The sequence below is a fragment of the Acomys russatus genome, chromosome 26 (genome assembly GCF_903995435.1).
Source record: "Acomys russatus chromosome 26, mAcoRus1.1, whole genome shotgun sequence".
Classification (NCBI taxonomy): domain Eukaryota; kingdom Metazoa; phylum Chordata; class Mammalia; order Rodentia; family Muridae; genus Acomys; species Acomys russatus.
Window position 1 is genome coordinate 49,722,059 of NC_067162.1, and position 22,098 is coordinate 49,744,156.

Here is a 22,098-nt window from a genome sequence, read left to right on the forward strand (position 1 = left end):
CGTGCCGCAGGCCAGCATGTCGTGGGTTGGCATGTCCTGGGCTGGCATGTCGTGGGTCGGCGTGCCGCGGGCCAGCATGTCCTGGGCCGGCATGTCCTGGGTCGGCGTGCCACGGGCCAGCATGTCCTGGGCCGGCATGTCGTGGGCTGACATGTCATGGGTTGGCATGTCCTGGGCTGGCATGTCATGGGTCGGCGTGTCGCAGGCCAGCATGTCCTGGGCCGGCATGTCCTGGGTCGGCGTGCCACGGGCCAGCATGTCGTGGGCTGGCATGTCGTGGGCTGACATGTCTTGGATATGGGTTGACTATGGATGCAGCATTTGACCTCTAGTTTTTGTAAGCTGTCCATATTTTCAATCATTAAACCCAGCCAGCTAAGTGTTAGCCACAGATTCCAGACCAAGGCAAAAATGGAGGCTTTGGTGGGTAGGAAAATGGGTCTGTCTGGCCATAGGGAACAACCAGAAAGAACCAGAGCAATTTTGCTGGCTTACCTCCTTGAGGGCCTTTTCGATGGCAAGAGTTCGGGAGCCGTCTTTGAAGTCCTTCGTCCTGCTTTCTGCGTCCCATAGATAGTGGGTTATAAAAATACTGGCACCACTGTGGGTCGCTTCTTCCTGGTGGCTCACACGCTCCCGGTTAAGTGTCACATAGGCCTTCTTGGTTCTGACAATCCTGTTTTCTTGCACCGAGTTCGGTATCTTGGTGCCACATTGACCGACACCTACATCAAAGGTAGCTGCCCTGGTCAGGTGGTGAGAGGCCACCTCACATCCAGGGTCAAGAGCAGAGAAGCAATTTCAGCCGTACTGCTTACTTGCTTCCTCAGCTAGCTTTCTCCTCTCTTGCACAGCTCACAGGGTCTGGCCTAGGAAAAAGTGCGACCCACAGTGGGCTGTGTTCTCCCGTTTCAATCAACACTCAAGACCCACGCCAACCTGACGTAGACAACTCTTCAACTGCGGCTCCCTTCTCAGGTGACGCGAGGTCCCAGCAAGGTGTCAGTTAGAGTTAACCATGACGGGAACCTCATGGGGAAAGGTCTACTTCATCTACTCTGCGTCCCGTAGTTTCTCACTCACTCGTGGCCGCTGTAGCTACGGCTGCCTCGCCTCTTACTCCGCTCAGTAGCCTGACTCAACTGTCTGTGGAAAACGCAGGCACCTAGGTCTTTGCTTCTCAATGCTTGACCTTTTAGAACCCGAACTACTATTTTATTTATCTCCATGCATATAGTTAAGCAGCTGTGACCAGCCGAAGATTGATCTTATTCAGAATCCAGATGTCTGGCTAGTCATGGCGTCGTCACAGCTCACGCTACCTTTACATGCCTGCCCTTGCTCACTAACTCAGCAGGCTGTGCCCTTGAATGGCTGCTGCCACCATTTCCACTTTAAAAAAAAAAAAAAAAAATCAACAAAACACTCTGCTCTGCACAGTTCCCTGCCTCTTCCAACTCCAGGATGTAGCCTGCACAGCTGCCCCAGCATGCAGGAGGAGGAAACATGTTAATAGATCCAGATATTTGAGCTCCTCTGCAGGACACGGCGTCTATGGGATAGGACAGTGGTGGTTGCCAGGCAGTGACATAGAGCCGAAGACTGAGGGGAGCCCCAGGCCTGCTGGGGTGGGGGATGCTTGGGACAGCTGAGTGGGACATGGCTCAGGATCCCGACTATGATGGTGGGAAGGCACGGTAGCTGGTGATGTCACCGTGGTGGTGGTGGGAGCTTGTGGTGGGACTTCTTCCACCATTAGCGGCTCAGGAAACAGAGGTCTCTGGCCAGGATTAGTCCCCTCAGGGTCCATCTCCAGGGGCCTGCTTACACCAGACAGGACTACCAGTGGTAGCGTAGACCAAGTGTTCAAGTACTTGAGCCTGTCCAGGACAGGTTGCCCTCCTGAAATAACGTCCGCACCGCCACCACACACATTCACCCCAGCTTTCCTCTGACACCCAGGCCGCGTCCCTGTCGCTGAGCGAGAAGAGCACACACAATGTATTTTTAAACTCCAAGAAGTAGCACTCAGGTTTGAGTGTAACAACAGGGCCCAAGACAGGAAGCCGGGTTCACCGTGCTTTGTGGCCTCCCTAACAAACAAAAGCTGTTGTTTCTAATTAGAATCTATCAAGGCATCCAAAGAGCCTGTAGGAATCCTCCAGCCAAACTCTGGCTGGTGTGTGTTTTCACTTGCGACCAAAGGCACAATGCTTGTTGAGTGTGGCTGAGGAAAAAAAGAAACTTGCAACCAGTAACACAGAAGAGCAGCACGCTGAGGGCGGTCTCTCGCTTGATTCCATTAAGCGTGCTGCCAGGACCCACTGTGCGCAAGCAGCACAGGATTCCTCTTTAATCCAAGTCCACACTGGAGTGTGCTGATGTAAACCCACACGGGACACCTTTCGGGAGGACTGGATCCCCAGAGGGCTGCCCAGTCTTCTTTACCGTCAGCCACACAGCTGCGGGAGCAAAGCAGGCGGTGTGCTGGTGTGTCATAGGCAGAGGGGCGGGCTGGGGACACACAATATGGTGGGGGCTTCTAAGCCTTCTGAACAGTTTTTGCACAGTCTGTTGGTGTCAGAGCTACAGAAGCCTGCTGGGTGGGAGAGGAAGGCTGGGTTGGCAGATCTGAGGATGGTGGAAACAAATAGGCTGTCCCTTTGTCATCCTGGCAGGTTTCCTCCGTTACAGGCATTGCGAACAGCCCAAAGCATCAGCCGAGGTGACCCTGAGCATCAGAACTGCTCTGCTAACTGGGAGAGCAGCCAGTGGGGAGGGATCCACGATGCCTCTGGGGATAGGACTGGGTTGTGGCTTCACAGCTAGGCATGCTGGGAATTGTTAGCAGTGTTCTGAACCCGCAGTGTGTTCTCACAGACTCTGGATTCTAATTAGCAGCTCCATTCCGAAAGCCCTTTTGGGTCTGTGTCACGGTTCCTCCACTGGAAAGCTTTTAGGCTTGGTGAATTCTTCAGCAGGATTTTTTTTTTTTCTTTCTCCTTTGACTTCCAAAGCTCCTGAGAGGAGGAGAGAAAGCACTCCCATATCCTGGCATCTTTCAAAGTCCCAGGCAGTTCTGCAGGCCTGTGCTGAGTCACGGATGAGCAAGGACCAGGCAGATTCTATTTACAAGGCATTTGCATCCCTGTCAGAGGCCCTCTCTCAGGAGCCCACTCTCTCCTCACGATGCTCAATTGATTCGTCTTGCTCGCCTTGATGGCATGCAAAGAGTAAATGTATCCAGGCTCATGCATAAACTCCACAGCCCCAAAGGGCTCCTGTCTGGTTCCACTTTCCAGTGTGTAGCCCGAAGAGGCTAAGGTAACAGAGCTGAGGGGGTGACTACTTTGCCTCCTTGGAAATGTCCTTTTGCCTTTAAAACCAAAGAGCAAAAAGGATCTCTGTGAAGGTCTTCAGTAATTCATAGTGGGAGAGAGGAGAGCCAGGCAGGCTGCCCTCTGAGGCACTGCGCATGCCCAGCTGATGACGGGTGGTATCCTGATTCCTTCTGCCTCCTGCTGAAGTTTGAAACAGACAGAGTGTGCTGCCCCTGGGTCTCAGTGTGGACTTAGCGTGAGATTGGTGACACAATCTCTCCATGCAGGTAGCAGGTCCCTTTGCCACCAGCGGACAGAGGCTGCCCAGATCTGTGCAGGTTCTTGGTGTCTGAGTAAAAGCATTGAAATTAGTGTACATGGGTTTGTGGAAGTAGCAAGCATACTTTCTTCACAGAAGGGTGACAGCACAGGTCAGAAGACACACATTCAGGAATAACGACAGCTGGGCAACACAAGTGCAGGTGCTCAAGGGGCTGCTGGCCATCTCGGGGTTCTTTTTCATGGAGCTCAAGAGGGCGATTTTGGTTTCTAAGAATGTAATTTGTGTAGTTTCCTCTATTGTAATGGGCATTTTAAGTTATATAACTGTTTCTCTTGTCCACTCCCACAATGTATCTGATATTCATCGTAGGCATGCCAGATTATGCATAGGCATGAGATGGAAAATAGGGGGCTCTCCCTTGAAAGTTCATTTTGAGGACACAGTGTGTTTTATTGTACATGCATCTAAACCAGCCGAAGCCTCACCAGTACTCCTGCCCTCTTACTGCCTTAGTTGTTAAGGATTTCACTGTTGAGAGATGGGTGTGTCTGCAGCTGCATGCAGTGGAGGCTCTAGGTTGCTAGCAGATTGCTGGGTGCGTTATTTGCAGGGATGCCTGTGCGTTGCAGGCAAGAGACCTAGGCTGCCAAGTGCATCGCTGAAAGAGAACTGTGTGCACAGCCCAAGCCAAGCGGAGTCCCAGGTTGCTAAGTGATTCCATATGCTTGCCTACATCCTGGGTGGGGGACAGGGCTTTCCTCCTGACTGGCTCCTCCATATAGTTTAATTTTCTGCTGTAGTCCACAATAGCTACAGAGGATCATGTGTTACCTTTAATCCCAGCTACTTGCGAGGGAGGGTGAGGCAGGAGGCTCTCAGGTTCAAGGCTAGCCTTGGCAGCTTTCTAAGATCCTGTCTCAAAATAAGATATTAAAAGAGAGTCGGGGATGTAACTCCCTGGTAGAATGCTTGAATTCAAAGCCAGCTTGACTGGCCAACTAGTCTTAGGACTCAGTGTCTACCTCCCCAGCACTGGGGCGCCATATGCCTCTGTGCCTGGCTTCTTGCTAGGTGGTAGAACTTAGGCCTTCCTGCTTGCACAACTGGTGTTTACCATCTGGGGTATCCTCCCAGCCCCCAAAGACTTACTTTTTACTAAACTATCAGAATGGCCACTAGAAAGCCTCACTGAAGGTAGAACGCACAAGGTCCCGCGTTTGATCCCTAACGCTCAGGTGGCTCGCTGCTGTGATTCTAGCACACAGAGGCGGAAGTAGCCTCAGCCTCAGCATGAGCCTGAAGCCAGGGAAACAAGAGATCCTGTGCCAAGAGAAAAGAAGGAAGGAAGGAGAGGGGGGAGAGAAAGGAAGGGGAGGGAAGGAAAGGGAGGGAAGACAGGGGGAGAAGGAGAAAGGGGAGGAGATGATTTTGTTAGATTATAAAGCTAGTCTAATTTTGTTTCTGTATATGAATGAGACAGTGTTACAGAATATTTTTCAAATGTGTGGGTTAGTGTGGCCCCAAGTGCACCGCTCTAGCCTCGGCCTCTGAATAGCAACTCAGCCCGCTTCTCTTGCCTGGCTTCCTCGCTTCTCCTTTACTGTGTCCAAAGGTGAACTATGAGGCTCCGCTTAGCGGTGTAACCCTGCGATGCCCAGTAGAGCCACATGGCAAGAGACAGTCTCCAAACAGGGCAGCAGGCGAGCCGCGCACCCTCTTCCCGCACACACCTTCCTGGCAGGCTTTCTCAGCACACCGCACCTGTTTTCTCAGTTCTTTTCCCAGATGCACTATCAGGAAGAGAGTCTTGTAGCCTTCTCACCCTCACAGCCACTGCCCTGTGCCTTGTCCCTTGCTCGGTGTGCCTTTCTCTCTCTGCCTTGTCCCTCCAATGCATCCTCTGCAGGACAGCCAGAGCACTGAGCTAGGACTGGGCTGCCATCTCCCTGGAATGCTCAGCATGGCCGACAGGCAATTCACACACCTCCACATTTTTTCTCTGCTCTCCTCACAGGAGTTTAGACCCCATCAAGAGCCAATTGTGGCCTGCTAGGGTGGGTGCCTCCCTAGACCCAGTAGAGGCAAAGCAACAGCCAACCTTTTGAATGAGAGGAGAGTTTCTGTCTGCATATTCCCCTCCCCCAAGTGTAGAGTGAGCAGCAGGAGTGAGTGCTTCCTCAGGCGCCTGGATGGATTTGAAAGAGAAAGTAAGGCAGATGCAGGGGCATTGAGAGGCATAGGGGATGCCCTCCTAGGGCCACTGTCTGCAAGATTCCACCGAGGTATCCTCCTGAAATATTCTTAGCCATACATGGCTTATCTCTGAAATATTTCTTCCAAAATTATTTCATGGACCTGCCCCATACACACCAAATGTTCTACACACCACCACCCCACCCCCCCACACACACAAGGTAAGGGTAAGGGTGTGACATTTTATAAATATGAACATGATTTTTATTTAAGATTTGGGTTATGTTTTTAATTGTGTGTCTGTGTCTGTATGTGTGTGTGTGTATCTGTATGTCTGTGTCCATCTGTGTGTGTGTATATATGTGTCTGTTTTGTGTGTGTATGTGTGCATGTGTGTGCACGTGCGCATGAGTGCAGCTACCTATAAAGGTCAGAAAAGGGTGGCAGATCCCTGTATCTGGAGCTACATAGTCTTTTGCAAGGGCAGCAAATGCTTTTAGCTTCTGGGCCATCTCTCCAGCCCCAGGAATGTGATTTTCCTGGATTAGGGATTCTTATGCCAAAGGCTTTATAAATGAGGTTTTCAGCCGTTGTGCTGGGAAGTGGCCATAAACCACATGGTGCCTCACAAAAGGTGCTCACACACACACACACACACACACACACACACAACCTTAGACCCTGCCTCTGTGACTAAGCTGTGAGAGTCTATATTTTACAGATGGGACAATTAAATGCACATGATGTGATTTTCCCAGCTTCCCAGGGGACTTGCATTCTCGGATCCCATCTTACGGACTCTTTGGTGCAGTAATGGAAATTGTTATGTGTGAAACTGATGTGTTAATTTAATTTCATAATTTAGTCTTTTCCTCTGGTGACTTTTCTCTGTCTTTAGCCTTTTTAGTTTTCTCTGTGGTCCCAGATGCTTTCTGATGTTTTCTGAGCATCCCCTCCCTTTTTGGCCCCATCTTCATTAGCAGAGTAGGGCGAGTGCCTTGTAAACCCAGAACAGTGTTAAAGGTGACTGAATCCCAGGACTTTGTCAGGATCCACAGACCACCGGGCACTCTGCTTACCTCTTACAAGAGACCAGACCTTGTGACAGATTGCAGCTTGGTGTTCAGTCTGGGACACAGGCTTGCATAAAATCATGTGACTCCCCACTCCCACCAGATTAGTAGAGCCTTCCAGAGGTCTGGAGGGAGGGAGGGAGGAAAGCAACACTTCTTACAACAAAACCCGCAGGCATTTTAGTGGGTCCCTTCCTCTCCTACTCTGCCTCTGCAGCCCGTATTCCCTTCCAGTTCAAGCACAGATGGTGGACCATCCTGGGAGCATATGCACATGACACAAAAGGTGAAATCTGCTGAAACTTCCAGAAGATTAAAAAGTGCCTGAACTTTGCAGGGTGGATTGGCATGTCTGCTTGGGAAAGGTCATTTGCATAATCTCCCAAATCCTCTGGAGCTTTCTATTCTAAAAGATTGGGAGAATTTTTATTGGTTATACCCTAAGGACGTGACTTTCTCCCTGTGTTGACACTGAACCTGAGACCAGCAGTGCAGTGCATGTGGCCTGTGGCCTGTTGGGCCTCTGCACTGTCCCCAAACTCAGCTTCCTCCATGTCTGACCTCATGGTGGCTTGACCTCACCTGAAGACGGAAACATAGTTAGGCGCTCTCAACTTGTCTCTACCGGATGAGGCCAAATTCCTTTGCTGGCTCAACCCAACTCTTAGAGTTCTGACAGTGGCACAGAAGGAGGGACAGAGGACCCGGCCATATAGGGACAAGAGGCTACTGTTGGTCAAGTGTTCCGTTTCAATGCCTAGAGACCCGGTTTCCTGGGAACGCCCTGATCTGTCCTGTGTTATCATGTGCTGAGCTCATTCTAGTTTTCCTTTTAGAAGAAACCGCTTTACAGATGAGGAAATTAACAGTAGCCCATGTATGCAAGAAGGAACCACTCTGCCAGCCCAGGCAAGGGTGAGCCGTTCACTAGACGCTGGGAAAACGGCACAGGCAAGAGCCCAGGGTGGGGTAGAGCCCAAAGTTACCCATTCAGAAGAAAGAACCAGGGCTATAAAGGGCTTTGCCCCAGGGACTAGAGTGACCCTCGTGAGCAGGGGCCGTAGTTGTCCCCGACACTGAACTGGCTGGTTCCTAGTGTCAGGAGTGCCCTCTGTGCACATGGTGGGCTTTGAGGGTTCGTTCCCCTTAAAGTGACCCCTAATGCTGGGTTTCATGAGGGCACCCTGATCTCAAGCTCCCCGCTTCCTACAGTCAGAGCTCTTGATGGGACAGTTGCCGTCAGATCTCTTGATGTGACGATTGCTGTCAGAGTTCTTGACGTGACGGTTACCCACCGCAGCACAGGGGCCCAGCAGCACTGTGGCCACCCTGTCACGTGTCACCAGGAGTCTGAGTTGGACATCTATCTCGGTCTAGCAGCTGAGTCTTTCTTCAAAGTTTGAAAACCAAAATCTGAGCATTAATAACCTTGGACCTGCCAGAAGTCATGGTGGTTCTCAAAAGAGAAGATATAAAGTTTCCATCAATATTTAATTGCTAGAGTTTAGGAAGAGCATGGAGCTGTGACTCAGTGCCAGTGTCCACCTGCTGTCTGCGGGCTGGCTTGCTCTCACAGGCCCTGCGGGGGCTGCGGAGAGCCGGGCCTCCTCCATGGCTGCTCCTTAACAACATCCACAGTCTCTCCAGGGGGAGCTCCAGATGGTGAAGGAAACACTGCAGGCCATGATCTTGCAGCTCCAGCCAACAACGGAGGCGAGAGAGGAGGCCGCAGCTCACCACTGGGCAGCTGGTGTTCAGGAAGCGGAGGCCTGAGGTGTGAGCATTGGGTGGGAACAGGGGAAGGGGTGAGCCACGTGCCATCCACATGGAGCTGGGGCTGGGAAGGAGACAGGCCACGTGCTGTCAGTACAGAGTGGGGCCATGGAGATGGACCACCATGTCGTATTACTCAGGCCCAGCCACTCCCCCGGCACCCACCCATGTGTCTGGACCAGTTCCGGAGCACAGAGCCTTGATGTCCTCCTGTGGGAAAGTGGCCACGCTTCACTGTGGACTGTGGTGGGAAGTGGTTGATACTGGAGGATTTTCTCCTGGTTGCCTCACATCAGATGGGAGCGTCTAGCCCAGGAGCCGGCCACCATTCCATGCTGGCCCCAACTGGGGAAATGCTCCTGGAATCTGTCTCTTTTCTTACCGCCATTTTTGCTTTCTTCTGCAGCCTGGTCTTCCTCTATCCAAAACCAAGCCTGAGATGGCCATTGCACCTGCGGTTTCTTTTTACGAGTGCGCCATCTCCTCCAGCCCACGAGCCTCAGAGTCTGTGCAGGTCCTTAACTCACCAAGCCACCTCCCCTAGGGCTCAGCTCAGCCTCGGGAGATGTCCACATGGTGCCTTCACAGTGCCTCAGCATGGTGCAGCCTCGCCGAAAGCCTACAGAGCAATGCCGCAGTCCACTGTGGTGGCAATGCGAACCAGGCAGCTTGCTCCTCCATGAGGGTGTGTTGCAGCAGCTTCCTGTGGATTGCTCCTTGGGGGGCAACTGAGACTCCTGCTGAGGCAGCTGCAGGCAGGCTGCGCAAGTGGGCCCAAGAGGTGTGGAAAAACTAACAGGACAAAGCAACTTGGTAGGGAGGAAGGAAGGACAGATGGATGGATGGACGGACGGAAGGGTGGGTTTATTTTCGTTCACGGTTTGAAGCTCAGCCCGTCACTGTATGGAGCACATGGAGGCAGACAAGGCAGCTATTCACACTGTGTCCGCAGCCAGGAAGCAGAGAGATCAATCCTGCTTTATTCTCCTCTTTTTGGTTCACAACAAAAATCTCAGCCCATGTGAGGATGCCATCCACACTTACCGTGGGTTTCCCCCTCAGACAAATCTTCCTGGAAATGCCTTTATGGACATACTCGCAGTTTTGCCTTCTAGGTGACGCTGAGCCAAGTTGTGATGACGATGAACTACCACAGGAGTGCCTCAGAAACACAAGTCTGTATGGTGAGAGCCTGGCATCGTAACTCCTGCTATAGAGCCACAGGTCAGCCCAGATAGCCGCCCCGTAAGACGGCCGGTATGACAAAGTCTGCTGGCTTCCACCCAGCCCTAACATTCCCAAACCTGCTCATCCTCCCAGTCTCGGGGTGCACTATACTGCACCCTCTGGGGTGACGCCAGTACACCTGTATCTTGGAGACCAAGCCCAGCATCCTCGCCTCTCCAGCTTAGCATAGTCTGATGCGTCTGCCCATGAAGAGCTCTCTAGGGTGCTATCTGCTCACGTTTGTTTGTGTAGACAGGAGTAGATGCACTCCTGCCTCCCTCTGAGCCCATGGGTCCACAGCTTTTGAGTCCTCCTAATGACCTGACGCTTCTCCAAGCCTACCGTCCTGAGGACCACTTTGCTCTAAGCTGAAGAGAACCCTGGTCACTCAGTGACTCCCTGCCGCGTCACCTGAACAAGCGAGAAGACACGGTTTGCACATTTGAATAAGAAGTATGGTCAGTTTGTTCCCAGACTTGATGTTTTGATAATGAACCAAATTTCTTGAATCATTTTTAATTGTGCCACTGAAAGTCTGGTTGAACCACTCACATGGCACGTGGGGTGCCCAAACCCTTGGCATAGTTCTAGAAAAGCAAACTTGAAGCCTGGATCACCCTCTGTTACCAAGAACGCTCTTAACTTTGACACTTTGAAAAGCAGATCCCCGGGCTGAGTCGCCTGACTGCCCCTGCTAGCCTGGGTGCCCCTGCTAGCCTGGGTGCCCCTGCTAGCCTGGGTGCCCCTGCTAGCCTGGGTGCCCCTGCTAGCCTGGGTGCCCCTGCTAGCCTGGGTGCCCCTGCTAGCCTGACTGCCATGCATTATTCTGACATCACTGTGGCGTAAAGGGGAGTCCCACATCTCCAGCAAGGCCCCCTATGTAGTCTGGCTCTGATTGGCTACAACAACCCCAGCCTCTATCCACTGTCCTGACCCAGCCTTTCCCAGTCACCCCAAAGAATACTCCAGGAGCTGCCATTCACAGCCTCCTGCTAGACGGTCATGAAGCATTTGAAAGCTTAAGGAGCTGATAACTGGCTGGGGTCCTTGGTACAGGGGGAGGGACAGCTGAGACTCCTGGGCAAACATTGGTGTTGGTGTCTGGGAAGGTACATGACACTTCAATCATGTGTTGTCCCACACCTCCTGTCATCCTCTGGTCTTAGAGTGCCACCCAGGTTCAGTGTTGGAAGCTGGTGTCTCCTGTGACCACACCATCTTCTCCAGGACTTGTGGGCCCACAACTATAGGACAGGACAGGTTTTTACAGGGCCACATAAAAGTGCCCAAGGGAGGCTGGGGGCCTTGAGTTTAGACTGTTATGAGATGGTCAAGGCCCCAGCACAGGTGAGTGTTGCAAGGGGCAGCTTATCCCTTTTATAACAAATGGATAACAATGTCACTCTTCTCTATGATGACTGTGCACGTATATACACATCTATGGATATGGCATATTTTCCTTAACTGTTCATACGTTGCTGGACTGACTCCATACATGAGGAGGAGTGCCTGGCTTCACCGTGACGGTGGCGAGGGAGGAAGTAGTACCTGCCACCTGCCGCTGTGACGGCAGCGAGGGAGGAAGTAGTACCTGCCGCTGCAAAGCTGGACCTCAGAGGTAACCAGCTTGAGCATCTTCATTACCTCATCATCCCCAGGTCCAGACCCTGAAACCCCACAGCACTGATCATCCCCCGGATCAGGTTAACGTGTCACAATAGGTTCCAGTCTTGCTTTCCTCAGGGATGAGGCTGGCCCCACCTAAGGCTCGGAGTTGGCTTCAAAGGAGGGTCTTGGGGGGACCCTGACCACCACCACAGGCAGCTGCTCCTAACCACCGTCCTCTCTAAAGTGCCTTCCGTGTCCTCTCTGCGTTCTGAGTCTTGAGATGCATTCACCAGCTAAAATCCAGGCCTGCCCTGTGAATTCGCCTGAAAGTCGCTGAGCTCAGAGCAAATCAGAGTCCCCAACCTCCAGCAACCCCCCTATGTAGCCTGGCTCTCCCCACTGTCCTGGCCCAGCCTTCCCCAGTTGCCCCAAAGATGACTCCAGGAGCTGCGACTCAAACAGCCTCATACTGGGCAGAGTTTCTGGAAGCTTTCTATGTAACCGGTGTTTCTCAAACATGCTCATCTACTGTGGCCAACATGGATGTGTCCTGCTGCTGGGGACAAAAGCAGCCACACGGACATCGGCTGGCACCCTCCTGTGTCCAGGGTGGACCTTTATTTTTAATGCCACCACTTTATTTGATCATTGAGTTTTGCCATGTAAGTTATTGTTTTATTAGGTGTCTTGCTTGTTACGTGAAATAAAATCTGATGCCGAGCCATGGCGCTCCTTGGGGTCATTTTGTATTCTGAGTGCAGATGATAGAAGTGGGTCAGATTGGTCCTGCCTCACCAATCTGGGATAAGATATTAATTGTGTGTTTACTTACAGTGACCCAAGGATTTGCAATAAAGCTACATCGTAAAATCGTGTGTGTGTGTGTGTGTGTGTGTGTGTGTGTGTGTGTTTATATATTCAGATGCCAACAAATCAGAAAAACCTGACCTAGACTCCTTGACTGAGCTAAAAAAAGAAAAAAGTGGCCTCAGCATGTGGGGATAAGACATGAGCCCAGTGATTACCAGAGGGAGAAGCAGCCTGGGTCCCTTAAATGTGAGAGATGCCTGAGGGTTGGGACTGGGGAGGAAGAGATGTGAGCTTGGAAACACTGTAAGTGGCTTTAGCTCAAGAGGGAGGATGGGAAAACATTGCCGTTAGCTGGCCAGGGCGAACTATCCAAGTGAGGGACTCGTCAGAGACAGAGAGTAGCAACGAAACAGAGGTGTGGAAACATGGGACAAGGTAGAGGGGGCGCAGAGAGCACCAAGTCTTAAATGGCGGGCCTATAAAGATGAGGGACACTAGATGTGTTGGGACACCGAGCCACTCACACAGCCAGGGATCAGTCACTTCTGGCTGTGACTTTGAGACGTCCTGCCATGCACACTTTCCTACTTTAGAACCCACACAGAGGACAGCCCAGAAAACTCCTCAGCGGTGCTGCTTGGCTTTTGTCAACTGGACGCAACCTAGACAAGGAGGAAGCTCAGTCAAGATTGGCCTGCGGTGCATTTTCTTGAGTGATGACCTACGTGGGAGGAGCCAGCTCTTGTGGCCTGTGCTGCCCTTGGGCTATATAAGAGGCTGAGCACGAGCAAAGCAGAACTCCATGGCTCTCTTCCATTTCTGCCTCAAGCCCCTGCCCCATCCCTCCTCAGTGAAGCCACGTGACCTGAGTGTAAGCCGCAAGCCCTTCCTTCCCAAGTGCCTTCGGCCATGATCTCTATCTCAGTGTAGAGACCCTAAGACACCAAGCCCTTCCTTCCCAAGTGCCTTCAGCCATGATCTCTCTCTCAGTGCAGAAACCCTAAGACACCAAGCCCTTCCTTCCCAAGTGCCTTCGGCCATGATCTCTATCTTAGTGCAGAAACCCTAAGACACCAAGCCCTTCCTTCCCAAGTGCCTTCGGCCATGATCTCTCTCTCAGTGTAGAGACCCTAAGACACCAAGCGCCCTCATCATATAGCTCCAGGGCAGATTGCCTGGCTGACTCTGTGGTTGGGATGAGCCCAGGGCTGCTCATCCCCTCACTGTAGAAGCGTGGAGTGCCGACTTCCGGAACTCTTGCTTTAAATCTGTAAGACAAGCACTAACCCTAACACACAGAAGGACTTCTACAGCCAGTTAGCTCAGTCTGAGCAGGTTAGTTATGACTTATTTCCTACATTATTTCACTCATGACCAAAAAGTAAAAAGAAATTACCTACAAATATTAAGATGTATATGTTATTTATAAATATAAAAAATATAGTGTACACATATTTCACAGAGCTATGACAATATATTTTGTTTGTTTTGAGACAGAGTCTTATGTACCCCGGCTGGTCTTGGAGTCATTATGTATCAGAGGATGACCTTGAACTTCTGACCCTCTGCCCTTCATCTCCAGACTGGAGTTACAGGTTTACACTACGTGGGGCTGGGGGTGGAACCCAGGGCTTCACGCATGCTCACTGAGCCACGCTCTCTTCCCCCCCAGCACGATCTCCTTCTGTTTGGTGTGCCTGTCTCCGGTTTGCTGTGGGGTGCTGCTGCTATTGTGTTTATTGTACACAACATTCCGTGAACTTGGTCTAGTGTGACTTAGATGTTGTCATGTGACTGACACTGAATTTTCCGGATATATGGCTGTTAGAGTCAGCTCAGCGCAGCAGTGACAGCATCAGGGGGGGGACTTCCTTGCCTTTGAACTGTGCCCTGACAAGTGTCCCCTGCATCAGATGGGACTGCTGACTCAGGCCCCAGTGGCTCCCACAATGCATTTCAACACCAGCCCTCTGCTTGGTGGTTTCCTTTCACCTCCACCCAAAGTGGCTGGAGAGCTCGGCTGCATGCCCTGCAGGACTGTAGGTCCTGGATATCCACACAGCTGTGGGTGTAGGAGCACAGACCTACTGTCCCCTGAGCCTTTAGTGACACCCCAGATTCACAGTTCTCTGTCTTGATAAAACAGTGGATGCTGCCTGGACCAATACAGTCTGTGAATAAGACCTGGAGGGAAGATGCTAATACATGCTTTGGGGGAAAGCTTTTCCTGATGTTTGAGGTCTTATTGTTGTAAATACTGAAGGTGAAGGCTGAGGTGATGGCTCAGTCAGAAAAGTCAGTATGAGGACCCCCTAGTATTAACCAAAAGTCAAGTGTGACGGCACAGACCTATTACTCCGTAGTGGGAGCGGGCAGGACAAACAAACTGGATCCTGGGACCTTGCTGGGCTGGCAGCTTAGCCTTCCTGCTCAGTGTCTCAAAAACAAGGGGGAGAGTGACTGAGGAATGGCAGCCAGGCTGTGCTCTGGCCTCCATGTGCACATCCACGCACATCCACACACTGACACACACACACACACACACACACACACACACACACACACACACACTGCAAAAGCCTCAAGAGAAAATGAGCAAGTACTGTGAGGCCAGAGAGGGCAAAGGACATGTTGTAACTGGTGACAGAAGACATTAGCGTGGCCTTTGTGTGATGACAGATGCTATCCACATCCAGAAAGCCACCTCTGATTTACCTCAGTTCCTAAAGCAAAGGCGTCAAGGGTGTAGCTATCACATCTGTCTTGCCGGGGAAGATTTTAATGTTTAAGGCTAAGCAGAAGGGTGGCTCTTCCTGGCTCTAGGAGCTGAGGGGCCCCAGGGCGGGTCAACAGGCACCTTCAGGAGCTTTGCCCTGAGTGGCAACAGCTGGCTGTGTCATGCCCACTGTGGGCATGGTTTGGAAGGCTGTGACTTCCACCCTAGCTCATCCTGGCACCATGGCACACTAGTCCCTTGGACTTTCTGGGGAAGTTTTCATGCGTCTTCTCCCTGGCAGGTCACAGCAGGGTACGGTCACCAGTGCAGGACCAGATACGTCAGGGGCAATGCTGTAGATCTGATTGAGAGCTGGCCCCTCTGCTGCGATTCGGAGCAGCCACCCGGGGAAGAGAAGGTTGACTTGGGCTGGGGAAGACTGAGGCCGAATTACACCACTCTCCTTCCAGCCCCATCATTCCTATCCGTCTGTCTCTCCTATCCATCCATCTCTTCTACTGAGCCTCTTTCTTCTAGTACCATCTATTAACTTATGACAAGTGTGGGAAATTTGAAAATCAGTCATTAATTAGGTCTCTGTGGCTGCTCTCAAGCTTCCCTGAGCCCCGTTTTTCACTTTGATGTGCTAGCAAAAAACCCACAAGCCTCTCTTCCCTTGGTCATAGCAAAGCCCTTCTCTCTTTAAGGCAGGAAAGATTTTCTCACGTTACTGAGAGCGGCACCCCCGCACCCCCACCCCAAAGCAGAAGAAACACTGGAGAGAGACACATTCAAGAAATGGCTTCCTTCCACAGACGCGTGGTTGGGGGGCAGCCAGAGTGTGTATGTGGGTGAGATATACAGTTTTGTTTTGAGCTGTAGTGGAGGGCCGAGTGGGATTTCAACACTGAATTTATCCCTCAACCTCATAGTAAAATGGCCCATAACAATCCATAGTAAAATGGATAGGCAGAAGGACAAAAGGACTGACTGACCAGCATTGGCCCCACCCCTGAGCACAGTGCAGCTTGGCTGGGTTGCCCCTGTGGTATTTTGCGAGCACTCCATAGCGTCCAGGGCGCGCACACTTCTGGGCTATCAAGTTGTGCCTCTCTGCGTAGACTCCGTACGCTCACCGGAAACTTTTGTTTCTGCTTCTTTTCTAAAGGAAACTTTTATTACATTTTTGTCTATTTAATGTGGGTCTTACATCTGCCACAGCACATGGGGGAGCCGGTCTTTCCCTTCTGCCTAGGTCATCAGACTTGGCGGCAGGTGCCTTCACCCGCTGTGCCATCTCGCCTGCCCCCAGCCAGTCACTGAAACTCTCCTCACACTGGACTGCCCGAATCCAGCAGCAGCTCTCTGGCCTCGCTTCGTTCAGGCTCCAGATCGGACTCTGCAAGGGGCCTCCTCCTGCTGACCCTCCCTGCTGTCTGGTCTGCGCTGCACATCTCCCTGCACTGCTGCTTCTTCCTTGTTGCTGCTAGGCCCTCGCACAGGGCCCTGCTCCATCCTTCTCCTAATGCCAGGGACAGCCCCCCAGGCCTGCTGCTGTCTGAGTGGCCGATTCGGGACTCTTGCCCCCACCTCAAACACACACACACAGACACATACACACACACACCCCACACACACACACACACCACATACACACACAGAGACACACACACACACACCAAACACATGCACCACACACACACACAGAGAAACACACACACCACACACACACACACATACCACACACACTCACCCCATACACACACCCACACATACACACCACACACACACACCACACACACACACACACACACACACACACACACACACACACACACACCCAAAGCTACTTGGATTCTTGTCCTCTCAAGCCGTTACCATGGGACTCTCATGTTTCCTCTACTTCTAGTTTTTTACACATTGAGTTCACAGTTAAAATTATCTTTCTTGCAACACTATTCACTATAGCAAAGTATAAAGCATAGAACTCACAAACATGCACTCTCACACACAAGCATGCACACGTACACAGTGAAGTTGCTTCTTTGTTTTTTTAAAGATTTATTATGTATACAATCCTCTGCCTGCATGTACACCTGCTGACCAGCAGAAGGCACCAGCTCTTATTCCAGATTGTTGTGAGCCACCACGTGGTTGCTGGGTATTGAACTCAGGACCTCTGGAAGAGCAGACAGCGCTCTTAACCTCTGAGCCATCTCTCCAGCCCAGGGTCTCATTACATAACTGTGGCCGGCTTTGAACTTGTGATTTGCCTGTCCCATGCTGGTGTCGCTGGCATTCAGAGCCACCCTCCCTACACACAATTATTATTCAGTCATCAAGAAAAACACAGTTATTCTGTTTGCTGTGAAATGGATGTAACAGAGTTCACAGTAATGTAAACAAGACAGACTCCACAAGGTGGAAGAAGTCAGGCACAGTGGTGCACGCCTTTTATCCCAGCACTTGGGAGGCAGAGGCAGGCAGATTGCTGTGACTTTGAGGCCAGCCTGGTCCACAAAGTGGGTCCAGGACAGCCAAGGCTAACATAGAGAAACCCTGTCTCAAAAAAAAGGGGGGGAGGGGGTGGGGAGAGAAGAAAGTGAGCTGAGCATTAGCACCCATCTCTTTCTGCTTCCTGGCTGTGGGTGCAACACGAACAGCCTGGGGGTGGGGGATGGGCTTTAGGAGGAGCCACAAGAGGACCCCGCTGCTCCACGAACAGGGCTGTGGATCTAAAATTCAAGAACAGCTCCTGTGGCAGGAAGAAGGGACACTAAGAAGGCAGTGTCCGTAGAGTAGGAATCACTCAGTCATCAGGACTCATGCCGGTTGGGCTGGCATAGTCACAGGAAGCTGACGTCCTCCCTAACCTCCTCAGTGTCCCTTCTGCTCAGCATAATTTGTCACTTTCTCACGTCCCATGTATAAGCCATCTTTCTGTGTTGGCTTGTTGTTTGTGATAAGCCCAGACTAATCTCAAACTCATGATCCTCCTGCCTCAGCCTTCCTGGTACTGCGATTAGAGGCATGTGTCACCGTACTAGTTTGTCGTTGTGATGAAACACTGGCCAAGAGGAATGTGGGTGAGAGTGGAGTGATCACATCTCCAGCCTCAGTCATCATCAGGGAAGCCACAGTGGGAGCTTGAGGCAGGAGCCTGGAGGCAGGAGCTGAGACAGGAGCCTGGAGGCAGGAGCTGAGACAGGAGCCTGGAGGCAAGAGCTGAGACAGGAGCCTGGAGGCAGGAGTGGAAGCTGACGCACCCACAAGCCAGTTTGACAAGAAGAGACAAATCTTCAATGGACGGTTCTTCCCAGGTGTGGGAAGTTCTTTGTCAAGTTGACAAAACTAACCAGACACCGACACAGATACAGACACACATGCATATGCGGTACATGCTACATCTAAAATAGTTTAAAAAAAAAAAAAAAGCTCTAAATAAACCCACAGAACACAGCCACCAGCAGCAGCAGCATTTGAGAATTGCTGACATAGTTGTGTTAGTTCCACGGCACATTTAGGTCGTGATTTACTAGATAACGGAACATTTGAGAACAACTTGCAGGTTGTAAGTCTAGCTTACAAACACTTGTGCCTGGCTCACTGACATTGATAACAACCCCGCTTGCTCGCTCGCCAGGAACTAAAGGTGTGAACTTGCACTCTTCCCATGCTAGCAGCAATTTCTTCCATTCTGTGGGCATCGACTGATCGAGTGGGCATTGTCTTAGGAGCTAAATATGCACTCAACATGAGGAAAACACAGCACAGTGTGCAGCTATCCTATGTCTGCGGTGGTGTGAGCGGGCTCCTCGGTGTATGCAGCACAAAGCAGAAAGACAGCGATTTGTCTTCTCCCAGAACCAAACAAAAGCCAGTAGGCTGGCTGTGAAGGGCGAGGTTTTACAAGCGCCCAGCACGGGAGGTCAAGGCTGCTGCAGGTTAGTGATTGCAATGGCTGCCCTGAGTCTAGAGGACACCAGGAAAGTGAGCTTCTGACACTCTCTCTGGGCTGCTGGTGCATTCCTCGGAGAGTGCTGTTCTCTCTGAGCCGGGCTGTCCTTGCCCAGCTCTCCTTCAGCCCTTTCCTGGGGCTGGCACCTGGGGCTCCCACCTGCTCTGAGCTATTCTGACTCTCCCTCCTCAGAGCCAGCCAGCTGTCCCCACCAGGTGTGGCTCGGGGAACGCATGGGCCCAAGTAGGTTTACACATACGTGGGGGACATATCTGGGTGTGTGTGTGTGTAGGAGGAGAGGAGGCTAAGGTGACCCAATGTCTCAGCTGTCCTAGTCTGCTGTGACCTCTGTCCCTGGACCCTCCAGTGCACTGCTCCATCCACAGCAACACCACAGCGTCAAAGCTGGCACTTGGGGGTCTAGAACCTCAGCTACTGTGCTTCCTCTTGCCCACCTCACAAAGTGTGAGGCATCTAAGGATGCACAGAAATTGCTTGGAAAGTGTGAAGGCTTCATTAGCTATATAAGGTGGCCTTCCATGTTCCCATAGGCATTTATCTACACACATGACCACCCTCTCTCCTCTCTCTCTCTCTCTCTCTCTCTCTCACACACACACACACACACACACACACACATACACACACCATACACGCACCAGGCTCAGATAGTTACTTTCAAGTAGAAGCTACTTAACAATTGCCAACCTTTCCTGAGGTCCCCTCTCTGGCTGCAGGCTGCCCTCCACCTCACACCCTTCACTAGGCATCATTTTCTTCTCTAACCTAGATGATCAATTTACGCTTCAGACACCAGAAACAACAAGCTGTGCTAGGACTTTAGACTTTCCAGCCTGTGACAAAATTTTTCTCCAACGTAAAGAGAGATAGAGACTGAAATGAAGAAAGAGCACACCTAGCACCGACCCACTGAACTTGTGACAATGGTCTCCTGTCGGAAACCAAGTCCTAAGATGAACCCTTCTTCCTTTATGATGCTCCTCACAGGTATTAATGCATTTCCTTTTTTTTTTTTTTTTTTTTAAGGTTTCGAGACAGGGTTTCTCTGTGTAACAGTCCTAGCTGTCCTGGACTCGCTTTTGTAGACCAGGCTGGCCTTGAACTCACAGAGATCCTCCTGCCTCTGCCTCCCAAGTGCTGGGATTAAAGGCGTGTGCCACCATGCCTAGCTTCCTAATGCATTTCCAAACAACCAATGTGATGATCAATTCAGATCACCCCTTCCCAAAAGGGTGAAGGAACAAGAAAAGCAGCCGGGGGCTGGAGGGGTTGACACACCTGCCTACGCATGCATCCTGCCTTTCTCATTAAGCGGCCACCCTACAGTGGACAAAGGCACGACTGCACGTCGTCCAAAGAGCAGGTGCAACTGTGCTTTTGTCTGCGTTATTCTGCATGGGTCAAAGCTGCAAGCAGGGTTGGGAAACACAGCTGAGTCAACAGATTGCTTTGTCTTATGTGCACTGGGCCCTGGGTTCGCTCTCAAGTCCTATGGAAAGTCAAAAACCGTGCAGTAGACCGAACACAGCATAGCTTAGGGGATGAATCTCTTTATGCACAGCATTATGCAGGAATTTCACCAACATACCGTTGGCCAAGCAAGGTGATTTATGCTGCAAGACGCCCTGTCGACACCAAGCTTGGAATCTGTCAAATCTAGCATGTGTGGTAGGAGCTGGGAAACAGATCACTTCTGTGCTCAGGAGGGATTAACCACTGTACACTTACGATCCATGCACCTCTTTGAACGAATGTTAAACTTCAATTAAGGTCTTATTTAAAGGAACCTTTTCCTTGGTAAGTCCCCCCCCCCCCCCCCCCCCCCCCGTTTTCATCTCTGAATTGATGAGCAATCAGCACCAGGTCAGCATCATCAAACAAACAAACCCACACTTCTCCTGGGGGTGGTTCTCCCCCGCAGTTGCTTCTATGCACGCATGATAATGTTAAGTATTTCATTTATATTTGATGGCGCGGTCTTCACTTTTGAATGTTTGCAATCAAACTTCTGCTAGTGCATGGTACGGAGAGGATCTAAGTTTGTCCATGCAATGATTGGCTTGTTAGTCTGACTTGTTAACTAGCAGTGTCCTGCCCTTAAAGATTGAGCATACAGAGAAAACGCTGCCTGGTACCTGTGTGGTTCCCACCTCTAAACTTCTGTTCTGATTCCACTTAATGTGATGGCTGCCGAACGCCTTCTCCCACACTAAGATTCTTTCCTTTTGCCTACTCTGACGGCGTTCAGTAATACTTTAACCCTGTCAATACAAAAGAATCCTGGAGATAGGCATTCCACCATTTGGAACGTATTAGTGTCATTATAGCCCGAAGTCTTTCCGTGCCTGGAATAGTTTCCCTGTTTGCTAACTCAGTTGCTATTCATGGTGCCTGACCACCGGGCTGCTCTCTCTCTCTGCTGTCTGGCTCCCATGTGATGGCCACAAGTGTCCCATAAACACTGCACTATGGGGGGGGGGCATACAGATGATTTTCCAACACACTTTCTGGTGCTGTCTGCCTGACAGTCCAGGAAGTGGAGAGCAGAGCAGTGGTTGTACCTGGTCAGCTGAACCCGATGAGGCTGTGGGAATGAATGTTCCAGACCCTGTGGGTGCAGATCCGGTAGTATGTCAGGAAATCTAAGTTTCTCCCTTATTCTTTAGTGGAATAACCATGTGGCGTGGAGAAGCCTCCACTAAAGAATATTACATGTTTTCTTCAGTGATATTGTATTTTTCTCAGTTTTCCTCTGAAATGGCATATTTTGTATTGATTTACAAAATCAATAATTGCTAGGGATATTACTTGTTCATAACTTTTTAAAGTATACAGGTTTTTAAAAATATGTAATTAATTCTTATTTTTAAGTTGATTCTCCCAGGAATTTGCTCTTTGGGGACCAGGGTTTTGCACATGTTGAGTAAGCACTGTGTTTGTCACCACCCTTAAATTTAAGTCATTAGCTCGTTAGTTCCTTGTTGTGGAGGGAGGGGGGTGCTGAGTGTCTTAGTTAACTCTTCTATTGCCATGACAAAACTCCATGACTAGTGCAGCTTATAGAAGAAAATGTTTGACTTGGGGCTCATAGCTGCAGACTGTTGTGACAGGGAGCA